Raw genomic sequence first — 16513 nt, forward strand, 5'->3', positions numbered from 1 at the left:
ATAGAACCATATTGCTTGATACACTTTCAAGTGTATTTGAAAGTAACACCACAATTTTTCACTACCTTTATTTTTAAGATTTTACTTAAAAAAAAAAATTTTAGGGCAGGCCGAGTGGCTCAGCGGTTGAACGTCTGCCTTCGGCACAGGGCGTGATCCTGGAGACCCGGGGTCAAGACCCATGTTGGGCTCCCTGCGTGGAGCCTGCTTCTCCCTCTGCCTGTGTCTCTGTCTCTCTCTCTCTCCCTCCCTCTCTCTCTCTCCGTGTCTGTCATGAATAAATAAATAAAATACTTTTTATTTTTATTTTATTTTTTTTAAAGATTTTATTCATTTACTCATGAGACACACACACACACACACACACACACACACACACACACACACAGATATGGGCTATGTGGGTTGCCCCACATAGTAACCTTCTATGTGGGTATACCATAATATATTTGCTATTATGGACTTTTAAACTATTTATATCTTTATATTTACAGTGAATTTATTGTAGACAGCATATATATTTTCCTAATCAGATCATTTCTACTTTTAATTGGGGCTATTTCGACAACGATTTACATTTATTGTAATTACCAATACATTTGTGACAGTCATTTTGCTTATTTGTTTTCTTTTTGTCCTACTTGTTCTTTGTTTTTTGTTTTGTGTTTTTTAAAATTTTTAAAAATTTGAGAGGTAGCATGAGTGGGAGGAGAGGCAGAGGGAGAGGGAGAAGCAGGCTCTCTGTTGATCAGAGAGCCTCATGTGGCGCTCCATCCCATGACCCTGGGATCGTGACTTGAGCCAAAGACAGATGCTTAATTGAGCCACCCAGGAGCTTCCTTGTATTTTTTTTTTAAACCTTTTTTTGGATTGGATTTTTTTTTAAGATTTTAATTTATTTATTCTTGGGAGACAGATTGAGAGAGAGAGAGAGAGAGAGAGAGAGACAGAGACACAGGCAGAGGGAGAAGCAGGCTCCATGCAGGGAGCCTGACATGGGACTCAATCCCAGATCTCCAGGATCAGACCTTGGGCTGAGGGCGGCGCTAAACTGCTGAGCCACCCAGGCATCCCGGATTGGATTTTTTTATGACTCCATTTTATCTTTGTTGGTTTATAGCTATAACTCTTTGATTTGTTAGTGGTTGTTTTAGGGTTTATAGTATACATTTCTAACTCACTACAATCTTCCTTCAAGTGATAATATACTACTTCCCCTCCTTCCTTAGAATACTTCTGTTTCTTCTCTCTCATTCTTTATCCTATCAATTCATAAACTTTATGTCTACATATATTATGAACTCTATTATATTAATATTTTTGTTTAGATAGTAAGCTATCTATTAAAGATTTAAGTAATAAGAAATCTTATGTATTTACCCATGTAGTTACTAGTTCTGGTGCTTCATTTTGTTTTTAGATCCATATTTCCATCTAGTGTCGTTTTCCTTCTATTAGTATATTCTTTAGCTTTATTTCAGCTATATATTTTAGATACTGCAAAGATGGAGACTGTGTTTGATTTGTATCCCACAGACTATATAGCATTATGACTGGTGTCAGCAGATGATCCACAATGGTTTGTGATTTGCTCTATGGACTCTAGCAGAGCAAATTTTAACTTAGCATTTGTCTTGTAAACCAAAGGCAACCAGAGCCTTTGTTGGGCACAGTGATAGTATGCTCTGGCTTCTAGAACATGAGCAGGAGACTTTTCCATATATTCTAAAGCCAAAAAAATCAGAAATTGATAATTTACTCTGTAATATTTTGGAGCAATTGCATTTGTAGATCTTGGCTGTCCAACATCCTTGTTGCTACTTGCTTTTCTTTCAGAACTGCAGTTTTTGGGACAGCAGTTTGGTCTCATATTTTCTTTTTCAGAATCTGAAGTTAGGGGTGGTCACTATACTATCTGAAGTATACTGGCTCTAATTTGTGATTTATATACGTTTACATAAGCTCAGCTTTCAGCAAAAATAGTCTTTTTTTTAAGATTGTATTTATTCAGGAGAGACATATAGAGAGAGGTACAGACAAAGGCAGAGACATATGCAGAGGGAGAAACAGGCTCCCTGCAGGGAGCCTTGAGATAGGACTCCATCCCCAGACCCCAGGATCACACCCTGGGCTGAAGGCAGATGCTCAATCACTGAACCACGCAGGGGTCCAAAAAATAGTCTTTTTGGAGTTCTGAGCTGATATGAGGATGAAGAGGAAACAATCTGTTTCTTTCTTTGTCATTTCTACTTGGTTGGCCCCTTTCCTGTTATCTCTCCCTTAAACCAACATTCAACTTGATGTTTTAATTTCTGAAAGCCGTTAAGGTCATATAGTATGTAATTATTTTAACTTGTTTAGTTATTCATTCAATGTATATCTACTAAAAACATATTCCAATTCCAAGAATTGTGCGAAGCCCTGGAAATAACCAATAAGAATTGGACACTGTAGTTACCCATTAAAAATTTGTAGTTTTGGGGGCACCTGGGGTGGCACAGTTGGTTAAGTGTCTAACTCTTGGTTTTGGCTCAGGTCATGATCTCAGGGTCTTGAGATTGAGCCCTGTTTCAAGCTCTGTGCTCAGCAAGGAGTCCGCTTCAGATTCTCTTCCTTTGCCCCTCCCACTTGTGCATACTTGCTTTTTCTCAAATCTTAAAAAAGAATTCATAGTTCTTGAGGGAGACAGATACAAAAAGAGATAATTGCTTCATGGTGTGGTAAATACTTATTTTAATAGTTTGAAAAAACTTGAAGAGGGAGGTAGGTATTTTTTGTTGGAAAGGGAGCTTGTCAAATCTAGTTTAGGAGTGCCTGGGCAGCTCAGTCGGTTAGGAACGTCCAGCTTCATTTTGGTTCAGGTCATGATCTCAGGCTTATGAGATTGAACCCCATGAGCCCCACATCAGGCTCTGCGCTCAGCAGGGAGTCTGCCTGAGAGTCTCTCTCCCTCTGTCCCTCCCTCCTCTCTAAAATTAAAAAAAAACAAAACTGAATCTTAAAAAAAAAAAAAAACTAGTTCACAACATGACTGATGTATTCTGGAACTAATAGGATTTAAACCTGGAGCTCTCTTTCAAAGTTAGGAAGGACATTTCTTTTTTAAGACTAGAAGGTGGAATCTGTTTTTTTTTATTTGCATTTATTTATGATAGAAAGAGAGAGAGAGAGAGAGAGAGGCAGAGACATAGGCAGAGGGAGAAGCAGGCTCCATGCACCGGGAGCCCGACCTGGGACTTGATCCCGGGTCTCCAGGATCGCGCCCTGGGCCAAAGGCAGGCGCTAAACCGCTGCGCCACCCAGGGTTCCCCTAGAAGGTGGAATCTTTAAAGAAAAAAGGGGGGGAGGGAATCCCTGGGTGGCTCAGTGGTTTGGCACCTGCCTTTGGCCCAGGGCGTGATCCTGGAGTCTCAGGATCAAGTCCCGCATCGGGCTCCCAACACGGAGCCTGCTTCTTCCTCTGCCTGTGTCTCTGCCTCTCTCTCTCTATGTCTATCATGAATAAATAAATAAATCTTTTTAAAAAAAAAAGACTAGAAGGTGGTGTTTTACATAAATAGATTTAACCACACAGCTTGGTGAGTTTCCAAAAAGATCAGAGACTTCCCAAAGCATCATATAAATCATTCATTAATTTTGGGGAGCCTGAGTGGCTAGGTCAGTTAAGCATCTGACTAAAATCAAAATTTTAGCTTAGGTCATGATCTCAGGGTTGTGAGATTGCCCCAAGTTGGTCTCTACACTGGGAGTGGAACCTGCTTAATATTCTCTTTCCTTTTCCCTCTGCCCCCTCTTTCTCCCTAAAACATTTTTTTTTAAATTAAAAAAATTTCATTCACCAATTTAATTGGAGCTCCCTCCTGGTTTTCTTTCTAGGTACCCTTTACTCTTATAATAAAATAGATATCTGAATTAGTTGATTGAAGCTGGCTACTTAGCATACTGACTTAATGTATGATCATTAAGGAGGGAGCTGGATTCAGTGAAGACCTGTCGTCTCTCTCCAGGAAAGGCAGTTGATGGTTTCTCATTTTTTTAAATGTAAGGCATAGCAGCATGAGCTATTTATAGACTTATTTCCCCCCACAGACTGAACACAATAGAAGCCTGAAATCAAATGATGACCAGATGTGCCCAGACATCCCTCAGTTTGTATTTAGAAGTTGGAAAAGGCAGAGCCCCTGGGGAGTTGGTCTCTGGGCAGAAGCAGATAACTCATAAGATCATTTTCTATATACAAAAAGCCCCTTACATCTGGTCCCCAGGAGTGGAAGAGGTAAACAGAAGAGTGTATTAAATTCTTTTTTCTTGCTTTTCCTCCTAGAAGTGGGAGATATGCCTTTGTCAGGCATTTTGTTGCCAGACTCTTATCTCAGTAGTTATGCAGTTTGATAAAATACAAATGCCTTATAGGGTTGTGTGCTCAATTGATGTAGGAGGAGAATTAATACAGCTTCCATATAGCTGGTAGAGATAGTGGTTCTACTCAGATGAGAAGAGATCTGACAGGAGTGGGAACCCCTAATTACTTTTGTTCCCTTTACTATTCCTCCCCTATTAAGCTAACCCCTTCTTGTGTGTGATAGTGATATGGTTTAAGGCACTAATGTGGTTTCTGGTTGGTATTGCTTTTCCTTTTTTCCCCACATCAGAGATTTTAAGAAAATAGAAGTAACTTCCTCCTTCAATAAGCATCTGGAAATATTCTTAGGTAGTTTAGAGATTTGATTTCAGAGTTTGGAAAAGTTGTATTTAATTTTGGAAAACATTCTCATGACCAACTCGCTTAAGTGGGAAATGAAAAAGAAAATACCATTTCTTCTTTCTTTCTTTCTTTCTTTCTTCCTTCCTTCCTTCCTTCCTTCCTTCCTTCCTTCCTTCCTTCCTTCCTTCCTTCCTTCCTTCCTTTCTTTCTTTCTTTCTTTCTTTCTTTCTTTCTTTCTTTCTTTCTTTCTTTCTTTCTTTCTTTCAAGATTTTATTTATTTCAGACAGCACAAGCGAGGGGAGGGGCATAGGCAGAGGGAGAAGCAGACTTCCCACTGAGCAGGGAGCCCTATGTGGGGCTTGATCCCAGGATCATGACCTGAGCCTAAGGCAAATGCTTAACTGACTGAGTTACCCAGATGCCCCGAGAAAATACCATTTCTTGAGAACCTACTCTGTTCTACATACTGAACTGAGTGTCTGACTTATTACCTCATTTACTCTTTACAACAACCCTGTAAAGTGTGTTATTATTATCCCTATTGTAGAGACATGAAAACTGAGGTTCAGGGAGGTTAGGTAACTTGACTACTGCCACACTACTAAGAGATGGAGCCCAGATTGAAACCCAGATCTGCTGTCTCCAAAGCCCTTGTTCCACTATGCTCTGCTGCCTGCTGTGTGAAACGACTCCTCCTATGTGCCTGCCTCTTATATTTGAAATATGATATGCATTAGCTGACAAATAGAAAAATTTGGGCTGTTAAACTTTGCATTTATTGTAGGAAAGGACCCCAAAATCATGAATAAGGAGCATGTGTCTTTAAGTCTTCCTATTGATGCCTCTCTCTGAGATATGGAGAACTCCACCTCTTTTTAATTTTGTATCTAAAGCAAATGCTTGCCTATAGGTGCAGTCAGGATGTTTTGTTCTAAATTCTCAGAATAGCCATAAATGAGCCAACTGTGAGACACAAGAAGTAGCTCACACTTCATAGCAAAGAGATTCACCCCTTCTAACCAGGGGTCACGTTTTGAAGTGGGCTTTAAAAATGATGAGGTGTAACCAAAGATGCTCATGAAAGAGTCTGGGATCTGTGCACTAACCCTGTCACCCATTGTGCTCCTTTTCCTTCCTGGCACAGCTCAGCATTTCCTGGTGCTTGTTTTTTTGAGTAGGTTTCTTATTTGTGAAGATACCCTGCAGTGTCCACTTTCATATTGGAGAGGGGAAGAATAAGTGCAGGACCTCCAGATTGAGTCTGGAGGACCTCCAGAAGAAAAAAAAATAATATCTATATTTGAATTAAATGAAAGCCTACATTGTTATCTAGATTTACCCTATATCCCACCAGCTTTAATTTCCAAGTATTTAATTTTCAACAAAGATGAACTCTCATCTCAGTATTTTTCACATAGAAGCATTTATGCACCAGAGAGAATGAATCTCTTAGACGTTTTCCAGCTCTGCTAGGATTTTTATTGATTTTTCTTTTTTATTATTTATTTATTTTTAAAAAATTTATTTATTTATTGGTGAGAGGGAGAGAGCAGGAGAACACAAACATTGGAGAGGGAGAAGCAGTCTGCTCATCCAGCAGGGAGCCTGTAGTGAGATTCGATCCCAGGACCCTGGAATCGTGACCTTAGCCAATGGCAGCTGCTTAACTGACTGAGCCACTTAGTCACACCTCTGTTAGGATTTTTAAAAGTTTATTAACCATGCTCCATTGATAATCAGTCCCACGTCCCTAACTGGCCAGGTTTATGTCAGTTCCTCTCTTTGTTGTCGCCAGCAGATAATTGCTGAACTGAATGCTCACCACTATCAAGCTGTCTTCATCATCTTTTTTGTCTTTTGCCTACAGTTTGGTAAGTGGTAGTGGTAATCTTGAGATAGTCCCAGGGCTGTTGGCTGAGGTTGGAGTCATGCTTTATTTGGTTGAGATTACTTAATATGAAGGGTTAAGGTGCCCCATACCACTGTGGTTGGAGATCTTGCAATTCTAATATGCAGTTCTTCTCTTTGCCAAACTAATGTTCAGTGTTGGAGGGGGGAAGTGTGGCTCTAGGGAGAAGGGCTCCTGCCAGTGGGATGCATAAGACAGAATGCTGTGCAGATCAACACAAAACTGATCTCTTTAGGGCTTAGATTCCTGGGAATGAAATGGGCTTCATCAGGCTGGCTGAACCCAACTACGAAACTGGAACTGTATTGGGAGCCCAGTTCATTTGCTTCCTCAGCATTAAGATTGGTCTCTAGAGACCTATTCAGACTAAACAAAATTGAAAACAGGAAATTTATTCCTAGCAGCATGGTTGCAGGAAAACTTTTCCCACTTAGGCAGGAATGAGAGTTAAAAACAGAAACTCCATCCTCCAGGCTTGCTTACTTCTTAGATAAAAGTATTAACAACTCAGCTTGAAGCAACATCATTCTACTTGACTGTCCGCAGAGTGCTGCCTGATAGGACCTGTTACAAAGGGTAGTAAACACCCAAAGATACAGATACAGTGAAACGCTGGGACACCTGCACCCTGATGTTTATAGCAGCAATGTCCACAATAGCCAAACTGGAAGGAGTCTTGGTGTCCATCAAAAGATGAATGGATAAAGAAGATGTGGTCTAGGTATACAATGGAATATTACTCAGCCATTAGAAATGACAAATACCCACCATTTGCTTCAACGTGAATGGAACTGGAGAGTATTATGCTGAGTGAAATAAGTCAATCGGAGAAGGACAAACATTATATGGTCTCATTCATTTGGGGAATATAAAAAATAGTGAAAGGAATAAAGGGGAAAGGAGAAAAAAATGAGTGGTAAATATCAGAAAGGGAGACAGAACATGAAAGACTCCTAACTCTGGGAAACGAACAAGGGGTGGTAGAAAGGGAGGTGAGCAGGGGGTGGGGGTGGCTGGGTGACGGGCACTGAGGGGGGCACTTGATGGGATGAGCACTGGGTGTTATTCTATATGTTGGCAAATTGAACACCAATAAAAAATAAATTAAAAATAAATTAAAAAACAAAAAACAAAGGGTGGTAAACAGCCTTTGTGAACACATTCAAAAATATGAAAACAGTGCTCTGTGGAAGATACTAACCATTCATCTTGGTTAAAGTCAAATATGCAGAATTAATGCAGGCAGGATTTAGAGTAGACCATCATTCAGTTTTATTCAGCACACATTTATTGCACACTTTTTGGATTCAGTTCATGGATAAAATATTCATTTATTCAGTCAATGTTAACTGAATGTGTACTGTGTGTTGTGCATGGGTATCATGTCCCAGCTGCAGCCTTAGAAGTGTGATGTTCTCTTCCCTCTTTAGTACTGCAGGGTCTACTCAGGTTTCTTTGTCATAGTCATCCCAAGGCATCCCTAGATCTAGAGACCCAGCTTCTGGGACTCTTGCTCTTTTGCATATTTAGCTGTTCAGGTTAGTGGAGTTGGATAAGGGACATATAAGAAGAGAGTGGGGACAAAGAGGAAGCTAAAAGCTAGGGAGGAAATGCTCTTTTCTTCTTCCCCTGTGGTGATGTCACTCTCCCTAAATAATCCAGTGTTGAGGAAGACTTCTGAAACCCTCTATGAACATGACCTGAGCTCATCCTGTCACCCCAGCCTTTGTTTACAGTCCTTACTCTGGCTCAGTAGATGTGTCATGAACAAGCTTCTGCAAAAGAAGAGACTGGGTGGTCAAAGGATTCTTTAGCAGATGCATGTCATCACTTACTGCTGGTGAGAAAACAGAACTACTCTTTTTAAAACTTTTAACTGAGGGACACCTGGATGGCTCATTTGGTTAAGCATGTTTCTTCAGGTCATGATTCCAGAGTTCCAGGATTGTGCCCTGCATTGGGCTCCCTGTTCAGCAAGGAAACTTCTCCATCTGCTCCTCCCCCAGCTCATGCTTGTGCACTCTCTGTCTCTCTAAAAATAAATCAAATAAAATCTTTTAAAAAGAAAACTTTACCACCTCACACCAGTGAGAATGGGGAAAATTAACAAGGCAGGAAACCACAAATGTTGGAGAGGATGTGGAGAAAAGGGAACCCTCTTACAGTGTTGGTGGGAATGTGAACTGGTGCAGCCACTTGGAAAACTGTGTGGAGGTTCCTTAAAGAGTTAAAAATAGACCTGCCCTACGATCCAGCAATTGCACTGTTGGGGATTTACCCCAAAGATTCAGATGCAATGAAACGCCGGGACACCTGCAGCCCGATGTTTCTAGCAGCAATGTCCACAATAGCCAAACTGTGGAAGGAGCCTCGGTGTCCGTCGTAAGATGAATGGATAAAGAAGATGTGGTTGGGAACCCTGGGTGGCGCAGCGGTTTGGCGCCTGCCTTTGGCCCAGGGCGCGATCCTGGAGACCCGGGATCGAATCCCACGTCGGGCTCCCGGTGCATGGAGCCTGCTTCTCCCTCTGCCTGTGTCTATGCCTCTCTCTCTCTCTGTGTGACTATCATAAATAAATAAAAATTAAAAAAAAAAAAAAAAAAGAAGATGTGGTTTATGTATTCAATAGAATATTACTCAGCCATTAGAAAAGACAAATACCCACCATTTGCTTCAACGTGGATGGAACTGGAGGGTATTATGCTGAGTGAAGTAAGTCAATCGGAGAAGGACAAACATTATATGTTCTCATTCATTTGGGGAATATAAATAATAGTGAAAGGGAATATAAGGGAAGGGAGAAGGAATGTGTGGGAAATATCAGAAAGGGAGACAGAACATAAAGACTCCTAACTCTGGGAAATGAACTAGGGGTGGTGGAAGGGGAGGAGGGAGGGGGGTGGGGGTGGGGGTGGCTGGGTGACGGGCACTAAGGGGGGCACTTGACGGGATGAGCACTGGGTGTTATTCTGTATGTTGGTAAATTGAACACCAATAAAAATAAATTTATTAAAAAAATAAAAAGAAAAAGAAAACTTTTATTAAAATATTTTTCTGAATTTATTTAAATTCGATTTACCAACATATAGTAAAACACCCAGTGCTCATCCCATCAAGTGCCCTCCTTAGTGCCCATCACTCAGTAAAAAAATAAAACTTTTAATTGAAATAAACACATAGAAAGATACATGTGTTATAAGTATACAGATCAAACTTTCTATCCACTTTAATTTTCACAAACCACGCATATCCATGTAACCAGCATCCAGACCAAGAAATAGAATGTAACTAGCCCCTCAGAAGTCTCACTTGTGCTCTGTTAAAATACATTTTGAAGTTCTTTTCTGGGGCTTTTTTTCTAGTGAATGCTCTGCAATGTTGAGAGGTGAACTGTTTGAGGCTAGGTCTTTTATCTCCATTCAAGTGTGACACTCATCATGCTTCTTCCTAGTAGACTTGGCAGAGGGTCTATACTGGCTGCAGAGGTTACTCTTACTATGTATGGTCTTAGAGTTTGCCCGGCGAAGAGAGGTTGAAACACCAGTGAATGGAGATCTTGTGCAAAATAGATGCAAGATAGAAATCAGGATGGTCTCCTAAAAGTGTCTAAGAATACAAGTGGATGGAAAGTTTGGACACAGGTATTGAGTCTTCCTTCTACCACCAACTTACTGTGTGACCCTGAGCAAATGACTGTTCTGTGGATATCAATAATGTCACTACATAACCTGCTAATCTGTGAATCTAAAAGATGTCAGGTCAAACACAGCCCTGCCTTCTCCTCAACCCTTCTGTCTTTTTCTGACTTTCAGGACTGTATGTGGTCTTCTTGAACAACCTTGTGCTGATACTTAAGGTCTAAGACAAGATGCTTCTCCCCCCGTCCTTCTGTTCTATTTCTCTATATATTGTGCTTTCTTTATGTGGCATGTTTATGGAATTAGACTGAGAGCTGTCAGTATCCTACTAACCTCCTTACATCTAGCCCTGGGCTGGTTTCTAGCTATAGAGATGGATTTTACTTTGTTCATATTTTATGTACATTTATAAAATACACTGAAAGTCAAAAAGTGCATTTCTTTACCAAATGTGTATGTCATGTAGAACATCTTTAAAATAGAGTAGATCTGGGGCCCTTTGGGGGCCCATTTGGTTGTGTCTGACTCTTGATCTCAGCTCAGTTCTTGATCTCAGGGTTGTGAATTCAAGCTCTGTGTTCGGCTCCCTACTGGGCATAGAGCCAACTTAAAAAATTAGAATAGATCTGTGAGATTTTAGTATATTTGCTGTTCATCATTTCTCCTTATTTTGGTACTGGTCAGATTGAGTACATGTTGTATTTAGTAGTTGTGTTATAGCTCAACATTGTGAGTTATGCACATGCTGGCAGTGCAGTTGGCAAGCTTCTTGGGAGCAGTGCCTGTGCTTTGAGTAGCTTCATGCTTGGTCATATGACCACATAGGAATGGAAGGTATATATATGAAGGGGAGCCAATAAGAAGAAAGATCATAGAGTTAGAATTCTGTAAAAAGGGCATACTTCCATTTATTTATTTTTAAAAAGATTTTACTCATTTATTTGAGATAGAAAGAGAGCATGAGCAGGGGGCAGAGGGAGAAGGAGAAGGAGACTCCCTGCTGAGCAGGGAGCCCAACATGGGGCTCAATCCCAGGACCCTGAGATCATGACCTGAGCTGAAGGCAGACACTTAACCGATGGAGCCACCCAGGCACCCCAGGGCAGACTTTTAAAAGAACATCCACCGTGCGGTATTGTTTGTGGGTAAGACTGGAGGGTAGAGCCAAACTTCTTGGGTTTGATTTTCACCTCTGGCATTTACTAGCTACTTTCCTGACCTTCATTTGCCTCATCTGTAAAATGAAGATGATAATGGTATCTACTTCATGAGTTATTGTGAAGAGTAAATTATTAATGCATGCAAAGTGCTTTGAACATTACTTGGTACATTTCAATAGTGAATTAACTGTTGGTCTTCTTGGTACCCTAACATTGATCATGACACTAGACTGGCAGCTGTCTGAACCTTTTTTTTTTTTTTTAAACTAAATCCAAGTCCTTACAGGATTGAGATAGAACATAGAATTTTCTCTTCAGAAATATTTTTATAGGCAACTTTGCTTGCACACATTTATTTCATAAGATGAGGGCATCCATAACATGGGAAAGAAAATCTCACAATTTTTTTTTCTCACAAGTTTTTTTTTTTAAAAGCTATCTTTATCTTCTAAAAATTTCCTCTATAGTAAAGCAGATCCATTGCAGGCTTGTCAGTTCCTCTTTGCAGAGAGTGGTTGAACTTTTTCCTCTCACGTTGGTTGTTAAAGTGAGGTATCAAGATCAACAGCATCAGTATTACCTGGGAACTTGTTAGAAATGCAGATTCTTGGACTCTACCTTACCTACTGAACCAAAAATTCTGAGGGTGAATCCCATCAAACTCTTTTTAACAGCCCTCCTGGTGATAATGATGCATGCTAAAATCTGAAAACCACTCCTCTACAAATTTTCTATTTGTAGACAAGTGGGAGTATAGTCATAATTACAGGTTGAGGGGAGAAACTGGAATTTGGGAAGCAGCTGTCTTAAATGAGCTAACTTCTTCATCATGTAGTTACTGGTTTACAAATACAAATTTATTTGATTATCTCAAAATTGTTGCAGGTACCATTATTTCTACATTTTGTAACGGCTGATAGAGACTACCATTATCTAATAGTGGTAGAGCTGGAACTTTGTTATTTGGAGTCTTCTGAGTCCAAATCCTGGCCTCTTTCTATAGCACCACATATCCTTTGGCTGTGGGTGGGCTGTTTCTAGGCTGGCTTCCTCTGTAACTGACTCCAAGGTGAGGAGTTATATAAAGGTAATTTATTAGGAAGTGTTGCCAGGAAAGAAATAATAGGTGGGGTGGGGAAGTAAGACCAGCAGGGAAGGGAAAGAGGCCAAGCAACTCATAGAGGTGTTTTAAAGACAGTTTAGAGTTTTCCTAATCAAGAATTTTCTGATTAGTTTTCTTGGATCCATCAGTCATTGGTTAAGGATGACTCCCAGAACATCTGGCTTTCAAAAGGAGTTACAGTAACCTGAGGGCAGTGCTCTAAGAAGAGACTGAGACACTGGTATTGATTTGGGGAGTAAAGCACATCAGCTGCCCAATGTACATGAAAATGGTAAAGGAATCCAAGTGTTTGTGGGTGGAACATTAACAGCACCTGCTATACCATTAAAGTTGATCTAGGAGACTACAGTGGGGAACCTAAGGAATTGTGAAATATATGCTGGTCTCAGAGTGGAATATGGCAGTACCCCTTTGTGAATCCCATCCCCAATACTTCCTGGAGAACCCTGCTCCCCATGCAGTTTCTGGTTATATCCCATGGTCAGTGATACTAGACACTAAGGAAAAATAGACCAAAGAACTTGAAATTTTAATTTAAATCAAGTAGACAGTGGTTTCTGGCTAACCAGTTAATCAGAAATGTTTGCTATTAAAAATCTCATTTTGGGACGCCTGGATGGGTCAGCGGGTGGAATGTCTACCTTCGGCTCAGGCCATGATCCCAGGGTTTGTGATCAAGTTCCACATCAGGCTCCTTGTGGGGAGCCTGCTTCACCTTCTGTCTGTGTCTCTGCCTCTCTCTCTGTGTCTCTCATGAATAAATAAATAAAATCTTTAAAAATTTTTCATTTTGTGATCAATTAGATAAAAATGGCTTAACTATTGCTTTGTGATAGCCATTCATGCTACTTACTGAATATTCATGGTTCTTCACCTTTGTAATAGAATTTTACTTACTGGTCCTGTTGTGTGAGGTGAGGCCATATGATTAGTTTTGTACAATGTGTTATGAACAGAAATTATGTCTGAGCATTCAGTTGTTGGGGTATGACCTTCCAAGTCCTTTTTTCTTCTGGCACCGTGAAGCAACATTAGAAATAGATTGTTCTGTCAGCTGGGTCTCAGGAAAGCTACAAACCTAAGACTCTCCTACTGATGTAGCATGAACCAGAAATAATGAAATAAAAATAGTTATTTTAAGCTACCATGCTTTGGCAGTTTGCTAAAATACCCTTACTTAGCCTGTCGTGACTAGTAGATTATTCGGTGTGGAGCTTATTCAATGACTTTAACTTAGGTACAGTATCAGTCATTACTGAAAATAGATAAGGTGATCTGTACATACACTTTCATTTTATTTTTAGTGATAAATGATTTTAATGTATTTATAAGGATTAGAATACCTTTCACATATGCGGGATTCATTTTAGTCATGCTTTGATTCCTTTTCCTCTTGAAACCCATAGACCAACTTGTATTTTTTAAGATTTTGGCTCTAAAAGGACTTTTTTAGAGGGATTGGGAAACTATGGCCTGTGGGCCAACTCTGGCCATCACCTGTTTCAGTAAAGTTTTGTTGGAACATAGCTATGCCCATTTGTTTCTGTAATATCAGTGGATGCTTTTGTACTACAAAGACAGTTAAGTAGCTATGACAGACCATATGGCCCAGTAAGCCTAATTAATATATTTGCTCTCTGGTCCTCAAAAGAAAGAATTTTCTGACCCCTGCCCTATAGGATTCTTAACTCTTAGGAATGGAAAGATTTCCAGGTGATTTGCCTCAATTGTTGCAGACATTCTAGCTCTTGGAACTTCCACCTTATGGAATGAAGACCTTCTCTTGGATCTCTAATCTCCCTTTATTTTGTACAGTATCCTTGAATCTGTGACACAGCTTACTATTCTTCGATGCTGCCTATGACTAGGCAAAAACTCCCTCAGCCTTGATAATCAAAGTGTTTTCCATATTGCCACCGGCATTGTCTTTGTCCAGGCCAACTACTGAACAAACTGCTAACAGATCCACTTACGACACCGCTGCTCATTGTTTCTGCTTTGTACTTGTTGCTGTTGACAATTGAACTTGCCATTGTAATAGGGCTTTCTCAGGCTTCATGGAAGAAGGTGATCAGATTATATCACAGGATGGGTCATGAGTGTAAAATTATGTCAGGAAATAGGAAACTGGAAACTCTTAGCAGTCACACAGCTGGGCCATATGACCCTGGAACATTATTTGTTATGGCTCAGAATTCAGCAGTAACTGTTAAGAGTCTGATGGCAGCTATCTCCCATTCAGAGTTGATGATAATGCCGGCTAATCTTTATCTAATTTGGCATACCCTATTAGTATTCTTATTTGGGTCACCTTATGGCTGATAGTCTCTCTTAGGCCCATGCTGAATGTGCTCACTTAGTTGGGGCCTGGAAAGCAGGGTCAAATGACAGAAAACATGGCAGATTATGATCAGGGAGCTACTTGTGATTGTCTTTTAGAAATGGTTGTGGGAATGGCAAGAACTTTGGATTCCTTTCCAGTAAAGCCATCTTTCATCTTTTCTCACAAGATCCTGTCTAATGAATCCGTCTGTTTGCAAGGAAAAGGGAAGTAGTAGAGCAAGATATCTGTCTGTCTATTCTAGGAATTCCTTGCTTATGTCCAGAGGGTAGGAAAACTGCATATGGGACCTATTAGATTTCACATGCATTCATATAGTTGTCCATGTGAACATTCTTTAGCAAAACAACATTTTAGAAATAGCAAAATCTTATATAAACAAAGATATGTGTTTTGGTGATCTCAAAGCTCAATTTTCCTGGTTCCTTGAGGAATCAGGAGCTTAAACTGGGAATATGAATTTATGTTTCTCATGCATGTATGTCTGCATAAATGAGTATGTGTATTTATTACCTCTATAGAAGTACTGCTGTTATGGACAATTTTCTCTTTCCTTACTTTTTTCCCAACTTTTCAGGAAAAAAAAGCCCTAGATAAGTGGACTGAAGAAACAGATGGGAATTTCTGTTGTTATCTTTTGATAAAGATGAGAAAAAGAATTGCATTCAATAGAGAGGATATTTTTTAGGGTTGGTACCAGAGACCCTAGACTTAACTCTTGACACCCCATCTCCTTCCTAGATGAAAGGTGGTGAAATATAGTGATTAAAAATATGTTTTATTTCCCAGATTCACTAATTTCTGGCTGTGATCCTGGGCTGGTCCCTTTACCTCTCTGTGCTTCAGTTATCTAATCTGTAAAAGGGAAATAATAATGATACCTACCTCAGTTGTTTTGAGGACTAAATGAGTAAAACAATATAAAGCACCTAGAATAGTGCTTAGCGGTAATAAACGTTACATAAATGTTACCCGTTGCTGTTGTTGTTATTCTATAATACCTGATCAAGATTTTATCCAGCATACAATAATTTCTCCACTCACTTTTCCATTCAAAATAATGTATCCCAGTGCCCTTCCTGGTAGCTTGTGTATTTTATTATTTATGTATGTGTGTAGTTTTGCATGTACATTTTTTTACCCCTCCTGTTTCCCCCACATGTACATTTTAAGTAGGACACTATGATGTTACAACTAACTCAAATGAATTACTCTAATGGAGAGAATTTCTAGTATTTTACAGGATGGTGGGGGAAACTATTTGGAGCACATTCTGCCAAGAGGTTGAAGAATCAGGGAAATCACATGCTTACAGACTCTCTAGAGAGAGACTTGAATGTTTCTCACCCTCCCTCCATTCTGAGCCCCCAATTTTCTTAAAACTAAGAAGCTGTGGGGTCCATACTGCCTTCTGTGATAGCCTAAGCCGGCTCTGTAGTTTTCTCCCTTTGTCTCATAGCTGTGTCCACCAATGGGAATGCCAATTCTTTTTTTTTTTTTAGCATTGTTACTAGTTTTATTTAATTTTTTTGTATATTTTTTATTGGAGTTCAGTTTGCCAACATATTGTATAACATCAAGTGCCCCCCTCAGTGCCCGTCACCCAGTCACCCCAACCCCCCCGCCCACCTCTCTT

At 40.0% G+C, this 16513-nt stretch overlaps 1 protein-coding gene across 3 annotated transcripts in view; it reads left to right on the forward strand.

Annotated features, from left to right (window-relative positions):
• Window positions 1-16513, forward strand: part of STARD9 (StAR related lipid transfer domain containing 9) — a 135788-nt gene that overhangs the window by 19801 nt on the left and 99474 nt on the right. The gene's annotated exons all lie outside the window — the stretch shown is intronic.

This window comes from Canis lupus, chromosome 32 (assembly GCF_048164855.1).
Source record: "Canis lupus baileyi chromosome 32, mCanLup2.hap1, whole genome shotgun sequence".
Classification (NCBI taxonomy): domain Eukaryota; kingdom Metazoa; phylum Chordata; class Mammalia; order Carnivora; family Canidae; genus Canis; species Canis lupus.